Raw genomic sequence first — 16133 nt, 5'->3', positions numbered from 1 at the left:
GGAAATCCTCCTACGTCCCACATTTCTCTTTCCCGAGATTTTTCCTTGGATTATGAGTCTTAGCAGAGAGTACTTTTCTGCTCTCATTATGTGGCCTAGATACTTAAATTTTTCGTTTGTATGGTTTTTATGACTTCGTATTCCTTCCCCATCTTCAGCAAAACATCTTGATTTGTTACTCTTTCTGTCCATGGTATTTTCCACATTCTCCTGTAACACCACATATCGAATGCCTCAATGCTTTTGATGCTTATCTTTTTCAGTGTCCAAGCTTCCATGCCGTACAGCAAAACGGAGAAAACATAGCACCTTAACATTCTCGTTCTTAAGTTTATATTTATGTCCCGGCTGCATAGGAACTTTTTCATTTTGACAAAATACATTTTGTCTCACTATCTCAATTCGCCTCTTGATTTCTCTTGTCTGGTCATTAGTATCAGTGAAGCAAACCCCTAAATATTTGTAGGACGTAACTCTTTCAACTGGCTGATTATTTATGGTTAAATTCACGTTGGTGTATAGCTTCTTTGTTACAATCATGAATTTAGTTTTTTTGATGTTCAGTTTTAGACAATATTTATTGGTATGAGTGTTTATGTTTTCCATCAAATACTGTAAATTTGATAGGTTATCTGTTACTATTAGCGTGTCATCAGCGTATCGTATATTGTTAATTAACTCTCCGTTAATGTTCATACCAATGTTTTGCTCTAGGAGCACTTCCTGATATATTGTTTCGCTATATATATTGAATAATAGTGGAGAAAGCACAGAACCCTGACGCACACCTCGACGAATCTCAATTTTTTCGGTTAACTCATTATTAATCTTGATTTTTGCTGTTTGTCCCCAGTACAACCTGGATATGATGTTAATGTCGCGACTGTCGATGTTTTTGCTTCTTAGGATTTCATACAGCTTTTGGTGTCTGACTTTATCGAAGGCCTTCTCAAAATCTATGATACCTACGTAGAGGTCTTGGTTTACATCCAAACATCTTTGCATTAACACACTCAGACCAAACAAAGCTTCCCGTGTTCCCAGTCCACTTCTGAATCCAAACTGTGTGGCGCTTATGTCCTCTTCTAATTTATTAAATATTCTTTTGTGAATTATTTTAAAAAATACTTTTAGTGTGTGACTCATCAATGCTATAGTTCTGTGGTCTGAACCGTTATTCGTCTTCGGAATTGTGACAAAAGTAGAGTAGAGCCATTTCTTTGGTATGATGCCTGTTCTATAAATTGTGTTAAAGAGGTTCACCATTATTTCAAGTGTGTTGTCGTCTATAAGTTTCAACAATTCTACAGGAATTTCATCTGGTCCTGCAGCTTTACCCCCTTTTGTATTCCTTATAGCATATTCTATCTCGCTTTTTAGGATTTCAGGCCCTGTTGTGTCTTCTGTAGGTTCTGCCACTGCTATTTCTGGTCTGTCGTCTGCAAAAAGTTCTTCAATGTATTCTGTCCATCTTACCAGTTTTTCATTTAAATCTGTACATATTTTACCTTTTTTGTCCTTTACGAAGGATGTTTCTTGTTTTACTTTTTTACCTGTTATTTCCTTGATCTTTTTATGCATGTTAAAGCTATCGTACTTTCTTTCATATTCTTCTATTTCCTTGCAGTTTTCCAGAACGCACTTCTCTTTGGCTTCTCTAATTTTTCTCTTAATCTCACGGTTCACTTTGTATTTTGTCTTGTTGATTTTATTTCTTCCCCTTTCCTCCATAAGGTACAAAATTTCGTTTGTCATCCATTCCTTTTTCTTAATTTTGCTTGGAGCTAAGGAGCCTTCACCAGCTGTCATAAGGGCCTTTTCTATCTCCATCCATTTGTTCTCTACATTGCCTGTGTTCCTATTTTTTGCAGCGAGGTTTTTAAGATTATTGTTTACCTATTCTCTTGTCCTTTCCAGTATAGTTGCGTCTTTCAATTGCTTAATAAATAGAGTCCATCGGAACTAGTTATAACATAAACTATAGAGACTGTATCTCTTATTGTATATTAGAGAGACACATCAAAGTGTGTCTCTAAGTGTTCTCTCTAAACGAATTATTGAACATAAAAACATTAGGTATAGCCTAAATAGTAGAAATAATAAACCTACCACCTTTAGCCTTAAGTGCCTTTAGTTAGATCCTTAAGTAAGTGCCAGTCTATGAAGAGAAGGAATCAGGATAAGATCAGATAGAAGCGAATAAAAAGGAATCAAGTACCTAGAAGTTCGTCTCGATGAAAGACTCATTTTCACAAGAAATCAAGAAGAAATAATCACTGGCAAAAATTATGATTCGGTTGTTATAAATGTATGTAAATATCTAGAACCAGCTTTCTATCGTGGGTCAAGAAAATCCAATTATACAAGGACTATGTTAGAACGTTGATGTTGCATGTAGTTTCATTATGGAATTCCACTGGAGACACCAACTGTAGAATCTATTAAGAAAGGATATACCTTGCTTCAGTCTCATCTAGGGTCCTCATGAAGAATATGTTATGAATGAAACCATGTAAATAAGGCTCCAGTACATACAAACACATGAACGGGTTGCATCGAGTGTTCCGAGAAAAACAGACTGATTGACCATCTAATCAGTATCTAGCCAGATGGTTGGTGACAACAACCAAGCAGTTTTGTAGTTGCAGCGTTCAACCCTTTCCAGGAACCCATATACAAATACCTTAAGAGGATGCGGTCCCAGACAGTAGTCGTTTGCAGAGGTCGAGGAGAAAAAACAAAAATGAAAACAGGAATGAAATGAATTAATATATTTCTACATAACATGTCAATTTTTATTCATAAAATAAACAATCATTGTTCTTACATTTCTCTTGCCAAGATCTAGTATCCGGCAAATTTTAATTAATTTTGATATGTTTGTCCCTCGTCCAGTGTGTGTTTAATTTTATTTATTATTTGCAAAATTCTTTGAATTACGTTTTTGCCATACAAATGTTTACATTTTGCTGGGATATCTTCCTATTTTGAAGAAATGCCCCTGATGATGCTAAGTTAGCAAAAAGTATACTTGGGCAAGATTTGATTAAACTGTATGCTCGAAATCTGCCTTTTATCCCTATAAATTCCATATATTCGAGCATTCAACCTACTTCTATTCGAAACTAAATTTTTTGAGTAGTGTGGACATCTATATTAATAACCTATAATATGTTTCTTGTAAAAAGCAGACGTGGCGCAAGCTGTGACTCAGACCATCTACTAGTGCAGACACGGTTTAGATGCAAAATCAGTCGACAGGTAAAGGAAAAATATCCAAAACAAGAAAAACTAAACTTAGATAACCTAAAAGTCCCTGAGGTACAAGAAAGATTTGAGAGAACAATGGATGAAAAATTACTAGAAGAAAACAGAGCAGACTCCACAATAGAAAATCAATGGAACACCATAAGCAGTATCATACTAAACACAGCGAAAGAAGTCATAGGAACAAAGACACAACGGAGAGAAGAAACATGGTTCGATGAAGAATGCAAACAAGCTATACAGGAAAGAAATGAAGCACATAAGAATTACATACTCAGACGTACTAGAGAGAGAAAAACAGAATTTGAGAACAAAAGACGAAGAGCAGATAAACTGTGCAGGCAGAAAAAGAGAAAGTACGAAAACCAACGGATACTAAACATAGAGAGGGAGTTTAAGGAAAACGAAACACGTAGTGCATACCAACTTATTAAACATTTAAGACAGGGATACAAACCGAAGACTAGCCTCTGCAAAAATAAGAAGGGTGAAATCATTAGCGATATGGACGAAATTAAGATAACCTGGATGACATATTTTAAGGAAGTATTAAACAAAGGGGCACAACCACCATTACAACAACAGAGACAGCAGCAGGCACGGCAGGAGGTACAACAACAAGAGCTGGGGGAAGATGGAGAAGAAAATGAATTAACTAGACCCACAACGCTAGAGGAGGTCCAAACGGCAATCCACATACAAAAAAGCCATAAAACACCGGGAATAGATAAAATACCGGCAGAACTACTCAAGCAAGGAGGAAGGAATTTGACACAACAGATGTATCAGCTAATACGAGAGATATGGATAGAAGAAGAAATCCCCCAACAATGGAAGAAAAGTATAATCTGCCCTATTCATAAAAAAGGAGACAAACTGTTGTGTCAGAATTATAGAGGCATCTCTTTACTTTGTTCGGGATACAAAATATTCACAAACATCCTTAATCGAAGACTTCAACCTCTCACGGAAAAAATCATCGGGGAATATCAAGCAGGGTTTAGGCAAAATAGATCTACCATTGACCAACTATTTACAGTTAAACAAATACTAGCCAAAGCATGGGAATATGACATGGACGTTTACAATCTCTTTGTAGATTTTAAACAAGCCTATGATTCAATAGATAGAACAATTCTACCTAATATACTGGAAGAATTTGGCATACCATCAAAATTAATACGACTAGTGCAAATGACAATGACAGAAACAGAAGCACAAGTATGTATTCAAGGACAGATCACTGATGCGTTTACGATAACGCAAGGACTGAAACAAGGCGACGGACTGGCTCCAACGCTTTTTAATCTTGTTCTTAAATATGTAATTAGACGGTTGACGGTAAGCGGAAATAACATACTTACAAACAAATCTACCCAATTAGCAGCATACGCGGATGATATAAACATAATGAGCAGAATAATGAATGCAGCGGAAGAAACCTACGTTGAGTTTAAACAGAGTGCAGAAACAGTAGGGCTAGCAATAAACACAAATAAAACAAAACTACTCATACAAACCAGATCAAATAGACCGGCGTAACAACACTTTATTGACGATATAGAACATGTGAATAGATTCACGTACCTAGGAATGGATCTGGTTGCAAGCAGTGAAGAAGAACCGGAAATAAATAGAAGGCTTGTGCTGGCAAATAAAGCATATTTCGCGATGGGCCACATATTCAAATCGCGAGACGTACACCGGAAAACAAAACTCCGGGTATATAAAACAATAATCAGGCCCATAGTAAGTTATGGCTGCGAAACATGGGTGGTGACACAGAAATCTGCCAATGCATTAGATGTGTTTAAAAAAAAGGTATTACGTAGGATACTGGGCCCAATAAGGGAAAATAACAACTGGCGAATTAGGTATAATAGAGAAATATACGAGCAATATAGCGAACCAACTCTAGCACAACACACTAAACTACAGAGATTACGGTGGGCAGGGCGCGTGGTCCGCATGCATGAGAATAGAATCCCCAGAAAATTGCTGAATGCAAGAATGCAGGGAAGAAGACCGGTTGGAAGACCTAAAAAGAGATGGGAAGACGAAGTCGATGAGGATGCCAGGAACTTCCTGGGAACGCGTTCATGGAAAAGAACAGCGGTAAATCGAAATGATTGGAGAAGCTTATTGAAGGAGGCCAAGGCTCGATTTGGGCTGTAGTGCCATTGGATGGATAATATGTTTCTTGCAGCCGATTATGATGCTCTACATAGTTATAAACAAATAAAGATAAAAAAACGGTAAATTTTCGCTTTTTTCTTCTATTATCAAAAAGTTAAGCATTTTAAACAAATTTGAGAGTAAGAAACTCATAAATCGTCTAAAAAATTTCAATATGGCGTTCGCAGAAAATGTCTATCCTTATTGGTTGCTTAGAAAATTAAAAAATAAATCATAAATTTTGAGTTTATATAAATATTCATAACTTACGTAAAAATTAACTTTGAATTTTCTTATTACACTAATTGCTGAGACTTCTGGCGCTTAAATTATATTTTAAATTTCAAAGCAATTGGTCAAATAGTTTAAAAGTTATTTAATTTGTTTATCCCAAATTCATTTTTTTGCAACACTATAAGTCGGAAAATTATGAGGTTACAATAAGACTTCTGACAGTTTATGGAAGAAGAACATTTATACTATTGACTTAAAAAAAATGACAAAAAGTAATTTTAAACGGTGTAAAATTATTTTGAAAAAACACGTCGATTTTTTGCTTACTTATAAACAATTAGAAAAACTTTTTAACCGTTACCCGTAGAAAAATTATTTTTTATATTTGAAAAGACTGAATTTTTATACACATTTAGAAAGAAAAACAAATGTCCTAGGACAATTAGGGACAAAGTTAGCCCCCCTTTTTTTAATTCACATGTTTTTGCAAAATAATTTTGCAGTATTTAGAATTATTTTTTGTCATTTTTTTAAATAAGATTAATAGTATAAATCTTCTTCTTTCATAATCTATCCAAAGTATTAGTGTAACTTCATCAATTTCTGACTTAAAGCGTTGCAAAAAAAAATTAAATTGTGGTAAACAAGTAAACAAATTAAATAACTTTTAAACTATTTGACCAATTGCTTTGCAATTTAGGGTATGATTTAAGCACCAGACTATTACAGCATTCCCTGTAATAAGAACGTTCTAAGTTAATTTTTACATAAATTATGAATATTTATAAAAACTTAAAATTTAGGATTTATTTTGCAATTTTCTAAGCAACCAATAAGGATAGACATATTCAGCTAACGCCATATTGAAGTTTTTTTACGATTTATGAGTTTCTCACTCTCAAATTTGTTTAAAATACTTTTTGGTTATAGACGAAAAAAGCGAAAATTTACTGTTTTTTGATCTTAACTTCTTTATAACTATGTATATAATCAAAATCGGCTGCACGAAACATATAGGTTATTAATATAGATGTCCATACTACTTAAAAAAACTGGTTTCGGCCTGGAGGGGGTTGTGTCACCAACAGGATTTTTTTTTCCTTATTTCTCTGAACTGTCAATCTTTCCTTTAAGCAGCAGTTGCTTAAAAGTATATCGTTCTCCTCGTAATATATAAAGTATGTACTCTGAAGCTACTGAGATGGACGCCCTAAGAAGAGCAAGTAGAACATCGACATTGGACCTGGTTTTAGAAATGAGGAATTAAAGCGAAGAATGAATTTACAAGAAACGGTTGTAGAATGCATTGAGAAGAAACAATTAACGTGGTACGGACATGTTCAGAGAATGGGGGAGAAAAGACTGCCAAATAAAATTATGAAGTGGATACCCACAGAAAACAGAAAAAGGGGAAGGCCAAGAACGACATGGATACAAGGAGTAAGACGATCAATGAGTGTACGAGGATTAGAAGATGAAAACTGCAATGATAGAAGATATTGGCAACAACGCATCGGACAACGTCGGAGGACGTTTTGAACCCGAATTTATATATATGTACTCTTTATATTTTTTACATAATCAAACAGTTCCCTATCCTGAAAGACCGCTTTCCTTAATACTTTCTTATTTCTAACTCTGTCTGTCCATGATAATCTAAGCATTCGGCAAAGGCACCACATTTTTAAGACTTCAAGTGTATTAATGGAGCTGGCTTTTAAAGTCCATGCTTCCATTCGACACAATAGTTATTCTTAATAGATATTTATATAAAAAATGTTTAGTAAACCAGTAAATATGTTTTTCATCGGTATGAGTCACACCCGGTCAGATAATCAATTACTTTTAAAAATACTGATGTTTTTAAAGTATATTTTTCTGTTGAATGGTTTTTTTAAGTTTATAAACAAAACACAAATTATTATACAAAGTATAATTATTCATCTCTGCCCATTTATAAAATTAGTAGGCTCTGAAATATCTCTCTCATAAATTAAATGACTATCGATTTTTCATATTTCTCATTCATTGATAAAATAGTTCCCCAGTGTGTTTGATGTTATCAAACTGCAGATATATAATATGAGCTTTCACCAGAATAGACGATGCAATTAATAAAATTATAGTGTACAAAAAATTGAAGGATAAATATACAAAATAAAGAATATACAATCCTATCCCTAATACAAAATTAAACAGAAACAATATAGTGATACAATCAATGGTACAATACAATAATAATACAATAAAAACAATAATGGATCTCTGATAAAGTGATATAACATTTAAGATAAAAACGAATGCAAATCTGAACTTAAATCATAAAAAATATCATGCCCGAGTACAAATCTTATAAGACCATGCGTGTATCTGATAAGAAATTTATAATGATATTGTATATTTGTTGTGAGCCTGTAGCCAGCTGAGACTGGATATTGAATGGTGCATGCATATCAACTTTAATTAAATTTTTATAGAGAGAGAGTTTGAATGCTGTTGAAACTTAGTACATTCAAAAAAGATATGATGAAGATCACCCTGCTTTCCGCAATGTTTGCAATTATCGTCTTCAATCACATTTATTTTATATAAATGACTTGGATAGCAAGCAAGACCAAAACGTAGTCGATTTACAGTCGTTATATATTTACGTGGAGCTTTAAAACTCTTAAACCAGGTACTTTGTGGAATCACTGGTTGTAAAGTGGTGTATCTTGTGGGGTTTGTTAAGCAGTAAAGATTCCATTGATCTTTCCATATCGATAGTTGGTTTCTTTTAAAAATAGTAATAACATCTGATACACATAAAGAATATGACAATAAAGTGCCTGATGTTATACTGGATTTAGCTAAGTAGTCTACATACTCATTATCTTTGAGTCCAATCAGTGGCGGCTCGTGATAATTTAAGGAGGGTGTTCAATTAAAGAATGTAATTATACAAACGGTGAATAAGCGCCTATAGTATTTTTACTAAAAAAGCGATATTACGTAGGTCAAAATTTTTGACGTAAGAGAACTGTCAAAACATTAGATTGTGACTTTTCATTATTGCCATGTTTATAAAACATTAGATTGTGACTTTTCATTATTGCCATGTTTATAATAAACATGGCAATAATGAAAAGTCACATTCTAATGTCTTGACAGTTCTCTTACGTCAAAATTTTTTTGACCTACGTAATATCGCTTTTGTAGTAAAAATACTATATTCTTTTTCTCATGATCATCTTTCAGTGCGTCACAGTTTTTCGATTTCTTTCTAACGCATTAAATTGTATGTGACAGAAAAAAAGGCACGTCGGTGATTATATTTCGTCGGTGACATTTTTATAACATTTATTCTAGTTATTCTAGTTGTCGATAGATGGCGCCATAATAAAAAAATATTTTTTTTTAATTAAATAATAATATTACAAATATAATCTGTATAATTTATAAGACTATACAAATCAAAGAAAATACCATTTCATAAATGCAAAAAACACATTTGATTTGCTTTTATTCCAAATTAAAAATAAAATGTGACAACTGTCAGATTTAACTAAAATGTCATGTTAGAATAAATGTCATAAATGTATATTATCAGGGACTTACCCTTTTTCCTATCATTTGTTACGCACTGAAAAATGATCATGAAAAGGACAATACCAATATTGTATTTAATAAAATCCCACAACAGAAAATGCCAAACTGTGAATCGAAACGCTTCGCCCCGGTCTCTGTGTGCAGTGCACAAATCGTCAATGTTTTAAGATAGGAGAATCCCTGGTTCACGGATTTAAGAGCTCTCGTTCTATAGGGTTACTGTATAGTGGCTGGGTTCAATTTGAATTCTGCACTTACCACGTGCATCTAGCGTAGTGGTGTTGTGCAAACAAATTATGTGATTAATAAATACAATTATATTTTAATGATACTATGATATTTATGAGATTTAAGAAAAAATATTTTAATGATATTTATGAGATTTTTAAAAATATGTATTTTAATGAAATTTGATTGGGTTTTCACTGCACAAGTGAACCAATGGAGAAACCGCCCCTGAGTCCAATATGTGCCTTAACCCAAATAAATTTTATATTGAAGCCAGAGTCTTCTAAATGCTTTAACATATCCTTTATTAAAAATATGTAAGGATTACTAAATGTTTTGGGCAAAAAAGTATTTTTGATATTCTGTAAAACTGACAGGCACTCTGAAAGAATTAACGTTTTTTTAGTATAAGAGTTTTAAATATATTTCAACGCTTCGAGTATGGCCAATGATTCCGCAGAGAAAACTGAAAACTCATTGGGAAGTTTGTACTTAAATTCGAAACCTCCTGAGGGTAAAACATAAGCATAGCCAGTCCCTTCTCTTGATTTATTTAGATGAATCTGTGTATACAGAGAGAGTCTGTAAAGTGGAATAAATTCAATATCTCAAATACTAATTGTTTTTTTGGAAAATGCTCAGACCCGTCGATTAGTATTTCAAATTGTCCTTTTTGACATTCAATAAAAATGTATACAGGGTGTCCCAATTTAGAGATATGACGTCATCGTCGATTTTCTTAAATGGCAACACTGTCATTTTGATAGCTAATTTGATAGGGTTTGTAAAGTTATACATAACTGCAAAATATCAAATTTTTATTCTCTACCATTTACAAGTTAATAGAAAATAACAAAGTTATATGTTATATCTGTAATTTGGAATATATTCAATAATTAAAATACTAACTGTTTTTTTGAAAAATGCTCAGACCCGTCGATTAGTATATCAAATTGTCATTTTTGACATATAATAATAATGTATACAGGGTGTCCCAATTTAGAGATATGACGTCATCGTTGATTTTCTTAAATGGCAACACTATCATTTTGATAGCTATTTTGATAGCGTGTGTAAAGTTATACACATCTGAAAAATTTCAAAATTTTATTCCCTACCATTTACAAGATAATAAAAAATAACAAAGTTATGAAGAACAAGAAGTAATCAAATAATAATTGAATTTATTTATTTCAATTAAGCAAATGCTCATAACGTTGCCCATTGACAATTTGACAATAATTGAGGGCAACATTATGAGTTTTTGCTTAATTTATTGAAATAATTAAATTCAATTATTAGTTGATTACTTCTTTTTCATAACTTTGTTATTTTTTATTATCATCTAAATGGTAGAGAATACAAATTTGAAATTTTGCAGTTGTGTATAACTTTACACACCCTATCAAAATAGCTATCAAAATGACAGTGTTGCCATTTAAGAAAATCAACGATGACGTCATATCTCTAAATTGGGACACCCTGTATACATTATTATTATATGTCAAAAAGGACAATTTGATATACTAATCGAAGGGTCTGAGCATTTTTCAAAAAAACAGTTAGTATTTTAATTATTGAATATATTCCAAATTACAGATATAACTTTGTTATTTTCTATTATCTTGTAAATGGTAGAGAATAAAAATTTGATATTTTGCAGTTATGTATAACTTTACAAACCCTATCAAATTAGCTATCAAAATGACAGTGTTGCCATTTAAGAAAATCGACGATGACGTCATATCTCTAAATTGGGACACCCTGTATACATTATTATTGAATGTCAAAAAGGACAATTTGAAATACTAATCGACGGGTCTGAGCATTTTCCAAAAAAACAATTAGTATTTGAGATATTGAATTTATTCCACTTTACAGACTCTCTCTGTATAACTGTTGCATCACTGTAGCAGTTCAAAATAGATTTCAGGATATTGCTGCTGATTATGCTGTTTTCGTTGTATGTGGGTATTATTACATCAGTTTTATGGAAGAGAGCAAAGTAGTCTAAGGTTTTGTCTACTGTGTTTAATTTCTTTGAAAAAATAGGATTGTTCTGTAATGCAGTACATAAAGGCGGAGATGGTTTTTTAATCCAATACTTGTGAGTAAGATCTGATTCGTTAAAATGACATATACAGGAAAATAATTCGAAATTTGTAGAGTGTGCTTTAAGTACCCATTTTTCGCTTAGTAAATTTCTTCTAATCTCCAAAGGAGGCTCAGAAGCTTCAATATGTATTGGTTGTATAGGAGTAGATCTCATAGCACCTAAACAGATTCTCAAGGCAGAATTTTGGAAAAACAAAAAATAATAAAATTTCAGAATAACCATATACATTTAATTACATAGTACACTACTGTAAAAATGTGTATTTTAATCATCTAGAGTAGAGATTGATTGTGTATATTTAGAACAAAGAGAAATTTAAAAAAAGCAGAAAGATGGAAATATGATAGTGTGTCCCAAATTGGTATGTTTTGCAGTGTATACCGAAAACTAGAGGAGATAGAAAAAAAAAAATAGTTAAGATGTTATGACTTCTTTTTTCGTTAAAGTAACGATTGCCCAATCAAATCATCAATAGCTCCTCACGTTATCGAGATACTGGGCGATTATTGAAAAATGTCGAAAACGACAGGGTTACAGATCTTCTTTATTAAGAAAAATTTTTAAAAACTTTATAGGAACTTTTGCTAGATATATTATGGACGGATTCAGTGGCGTACAAAAAACTTTTTTAGGGGGTCTCGCTAAGGAAATATAAACCATACTTAAGTTTTTTTTAAATGGTATATTTTGACATTTTTCGTTTAACTTTTTAATTCTCTTTCATCTGATATGACATATCTTATATATCTATTTTCAATTCTTGGAGTTATATATATTTTCAAAAAACCTTTTTACCACATAGTGGTGTAAGGCGATTCTTGGAGTTACCGTTCAAATAAATTGTTTATAGTTGGCGTCAGGTTAAAGGCACTTAAAAATAAAACACTCGGTAACGTATGTTAACATTTTAATATTAGGGTACCAATCCTTGACATTTTTATATAGCAAATATAAAACCAATCAACTTTAAAAAATAGGAATAATGAATTTACCAACAACGAAAAACTACTTAACTACCAGAATTAATTTGACAAAAATAATAACATTAACATGAACCAACAAACAACAACAATAAACAACGTAAAAACTATAATTAATTTTACAAAAATATGAAAATTATAATAAATGTTGAAAATACTCCCCGTTTTGTTGTAATAATAATTGACACCTTTTTGTTACAGATCTTACGCAATTGAGTATATGCACTGTTTTTATTTTTCTAAATGCTTGATGAATGCTTTGTAATAATTCTTCCGTGGTGTGAAATTCAGTTTTATGAATATTGTTTTTTAAAAATCCCCAAATAAAAAAATCAGGAGGATTTAGTTCTGGTGATCGAGGGGGTCACCTAACAAGACCATAAGTTCCAATTCACCGATTATGAAATTTTTCATTTAAATAATTTCCAACGAATTCTGCATTATGGGCTGGTCATCTTGTTGGAACCAAAATGTATTCCGATAAGCCAAAAATCCTCATCAAAAATGTCATTTAAATTAGTTTCTAAGATATCTACATATCCGGCAGCAGTTAGTTGATGCTGATGTTGATAAACTAATTTATTATGCTTGACAAAACAACTAAAGTTAAAACAGAATCTGCCTTGCCTCCTGATCCTTGCCCTAGCACTAAGTGGGAATTTGAGTCATTCCAATACAGTTCATTGTGTCGGTTAAATATTCCTGCACTGGATATGCGAGCTTCATCGCTAAATATTACCTTTGAATAAAAATTTGGATTTTCATTACATTTTTCTATATACCATTCTGCAAATTGTATCCTTCTCAAATAATCATTAGGATATAATTTTTGTCGGACAGATGTTCGATAAGGCCTAAATTTATACTTCTATAAAATTCTCCCAGCACTTGTTTTTGGAATACCTGTTTCCTTCTCAATTTGACGCAAAGAAGTTTTATGGTATGCGTGTATATAACCCAACGTATTTAAAACTCTCGCTTCATTATTTTTTTCATACCGACGCCGTGGTTTTACGAAACATCCATACTATAATAAATTTGAATCAAGTTATTTAAAAATTCTGTTGTCTCTTTGCCTTCTTTCTGGATATCGTTGAAAATATAATTCAGATGCAGCAATAACAATATTTTCAATCAATTCTGCAGCATGAGACTTCAACCAGGTGTCCAACGACGCCGACGTCCCGTAGCTCCGCATCGTCATCAAAGCGCTGTGTTGCAAACCAGGTCTTCATTGCTCGAAACAGGTGGTAGTCGCTAGGTGCAATATCCGGACTATACGGCGAATGAGGAAACACCTCCCACTTGAATTAAATAGACAAGTTCATCAGTCACGCTTGGTTCGGCCATTTTTGAATTTAATGCACCATTGACGCACTCCACCTTCAGTGATCACAATGTTCCCATAAACAGCACAAATTTGTCGATGGCGATATATTTCAATTGGTTTGTTGCGTTTAGTCAAGAAGAACCGTATTATCGCACCTCACAATTGGCGCGGTTTTCGATCGCGGCAAACATTTCAAACAGTTGTTATAAAATAACAAAGAGACAGTGATTCAGGCTAGCATGGTTAGGCAACTACTGAACGGAGGAATAGAGATGATACGAAATACTAGGAACAAGTATTTCGTAATAGGTATGAGCATATAACGTAACGTAACAGTTACCGGTTATTTAAAATACTAGTTCCAGTTCCATTTGTTCAACGACACGACGGACACGGAATGAATCAAGCCGGTGGTAACTAGTACTTGTAGACAATACAATAAGGTCTATAATCGTAACTCGATATGCGCTGTGGTATTTGTAATAGGTACCTGATACGCACTGGGAACAGTTACATTTTGTGGGTAGGGTATTACTTTGTAGGTAGTTTTACTAAGGTTTTTCGGGCCCGACGGGTTCGGGCCGTTCGGGATTATTACGGTTTACGGTGGGGTACCCAGATGTGAAATTAAAAGTATCATATTGGTTCCTTCTTTTTACTATATTATTCTAGTCTAGAAGTATTTTAGTTTTATTTTGTTTGAATGGAAGACATATTTTCAATGAAACTAAAATAAAAGGGTGTATAAATTTTCTGTATGTGCAAATAAGTTTTTAGTTTATTAAAAATTAAAAAAAGCAAATAAAGATTACATTCGATATGGGATAGTAGGACCTAGATAACATTGCAAGACATACTTATTAATGATATTTATTTACTTTTATTGGTGGCGTGGAGTTCCTGAACCCAAAAGACCAAGTCAGGGCAATCAAAGTAACTGCAAGCAAATGCAAGAATTCTTGAAAATTGACTAAACTCTATTGCCAAATCTATCCGCTAATCTATTAGGGCAACTGCCAAAAAAAATTTCTAATAATGAACTGCAATCAATATCAAAACAAAAACAAATATTTATTAGTTTGTTCAACAGAATAATAGGAGAAAAAAGAAACTTCGGTAGATCGATAGATTTGACAGGAATTCGGTAGAATCCTAGAATCGGTGGCATCACAACCGACTGCGACTCTGTGACAGGAAAATATGAAAAATACTAGGTTAAAAAGTAACTAGTATTTGGAACAAGTAATGGAACCGCAACGTAACGTAACTGTTACCGAAAAATACTCATTTGTATCATCCCTACGGAGGAACGTCACGATGCTAAAATCGCCGCGCTAGCCCCGTCCCTAGCGACTAAAGATCAAAACGTATCAAACTTTCTGGATAACCCTCGTATTTTCAGATCAGTAAATGTATTACTAAAATTTCTGTTTTATTTATTATCAATATGATATCATCAATATACAGTCGATATAAAAACAATTTAGGAAAAAAGTTGTGGTATCGTGTTATACACAAACATCAATTTTTCATTCGTTACAACACGTAATGCCCCAACAATAATCCCTCCTCTATTAATTTACCTAAAAAACACCACAAAAGATTCTCCACGATATGCCCAGCATGAAATCCTTCCCTAACAAGAACTGCCTTTTGTACTTAACAGCACACATATTTTCCACAAGCATTGTCTTCTCCATTGTATTTCTTAGAATGGGATGTGAGAGGCACACTCAATTCTTGGGAATCTAGTTTGGCTTCAAGTTATACAAGAAACAAGAAAAATGAGGCTTTGAACGAGACGATCTTGACAAGAGGCTTGAATGCAGCTTTTATTTCTGTTGACAGGGATGCTAATTTTACGCAGGTTTTTTTTTATTAATTATTATAGGCATGGAATAATGTAAAAGGGTATATATAATTTAGTAAACATCTGAATAAAAGTATAGTTAATTAATTTGTACGGGGTTTCTCATTATATTTTGACCTCCACTTATTTTCCTTAATTTCGGAAATACAAAAAAAAGTTTTAAATAAAAGTTGTATTATTTTATCTGTACCGACCAATAGTGAAGCAACAGACCAAATTTTGTATACAGGGAGTGCCCAATAAAATGCATCTTCAATATTTCAAATGGGACACCCTGTATTTTTTTATAGTTTTGAGTAGCCCTGCATTTCCTTAGTACAAATATATAACATAGTGTAGCATTAG

The sequence above is a fragment of the Diabrotica virgifera genome, chromosome 9 (assembly GCF_917563875.1).
Source record: "Diabrotica virgifera virgifera chromosome 9, PGI_DIABVI_V3a".
Lineage (NCBI taxonomy): Eukaryota > Metazoa > Arthropoda > Insecta > Coleoptera > Chrysomelidae > Diabrotica > Diabrotica virgifera.
This window is presented reverse-complemented; position numbering follows the sequence as displayed.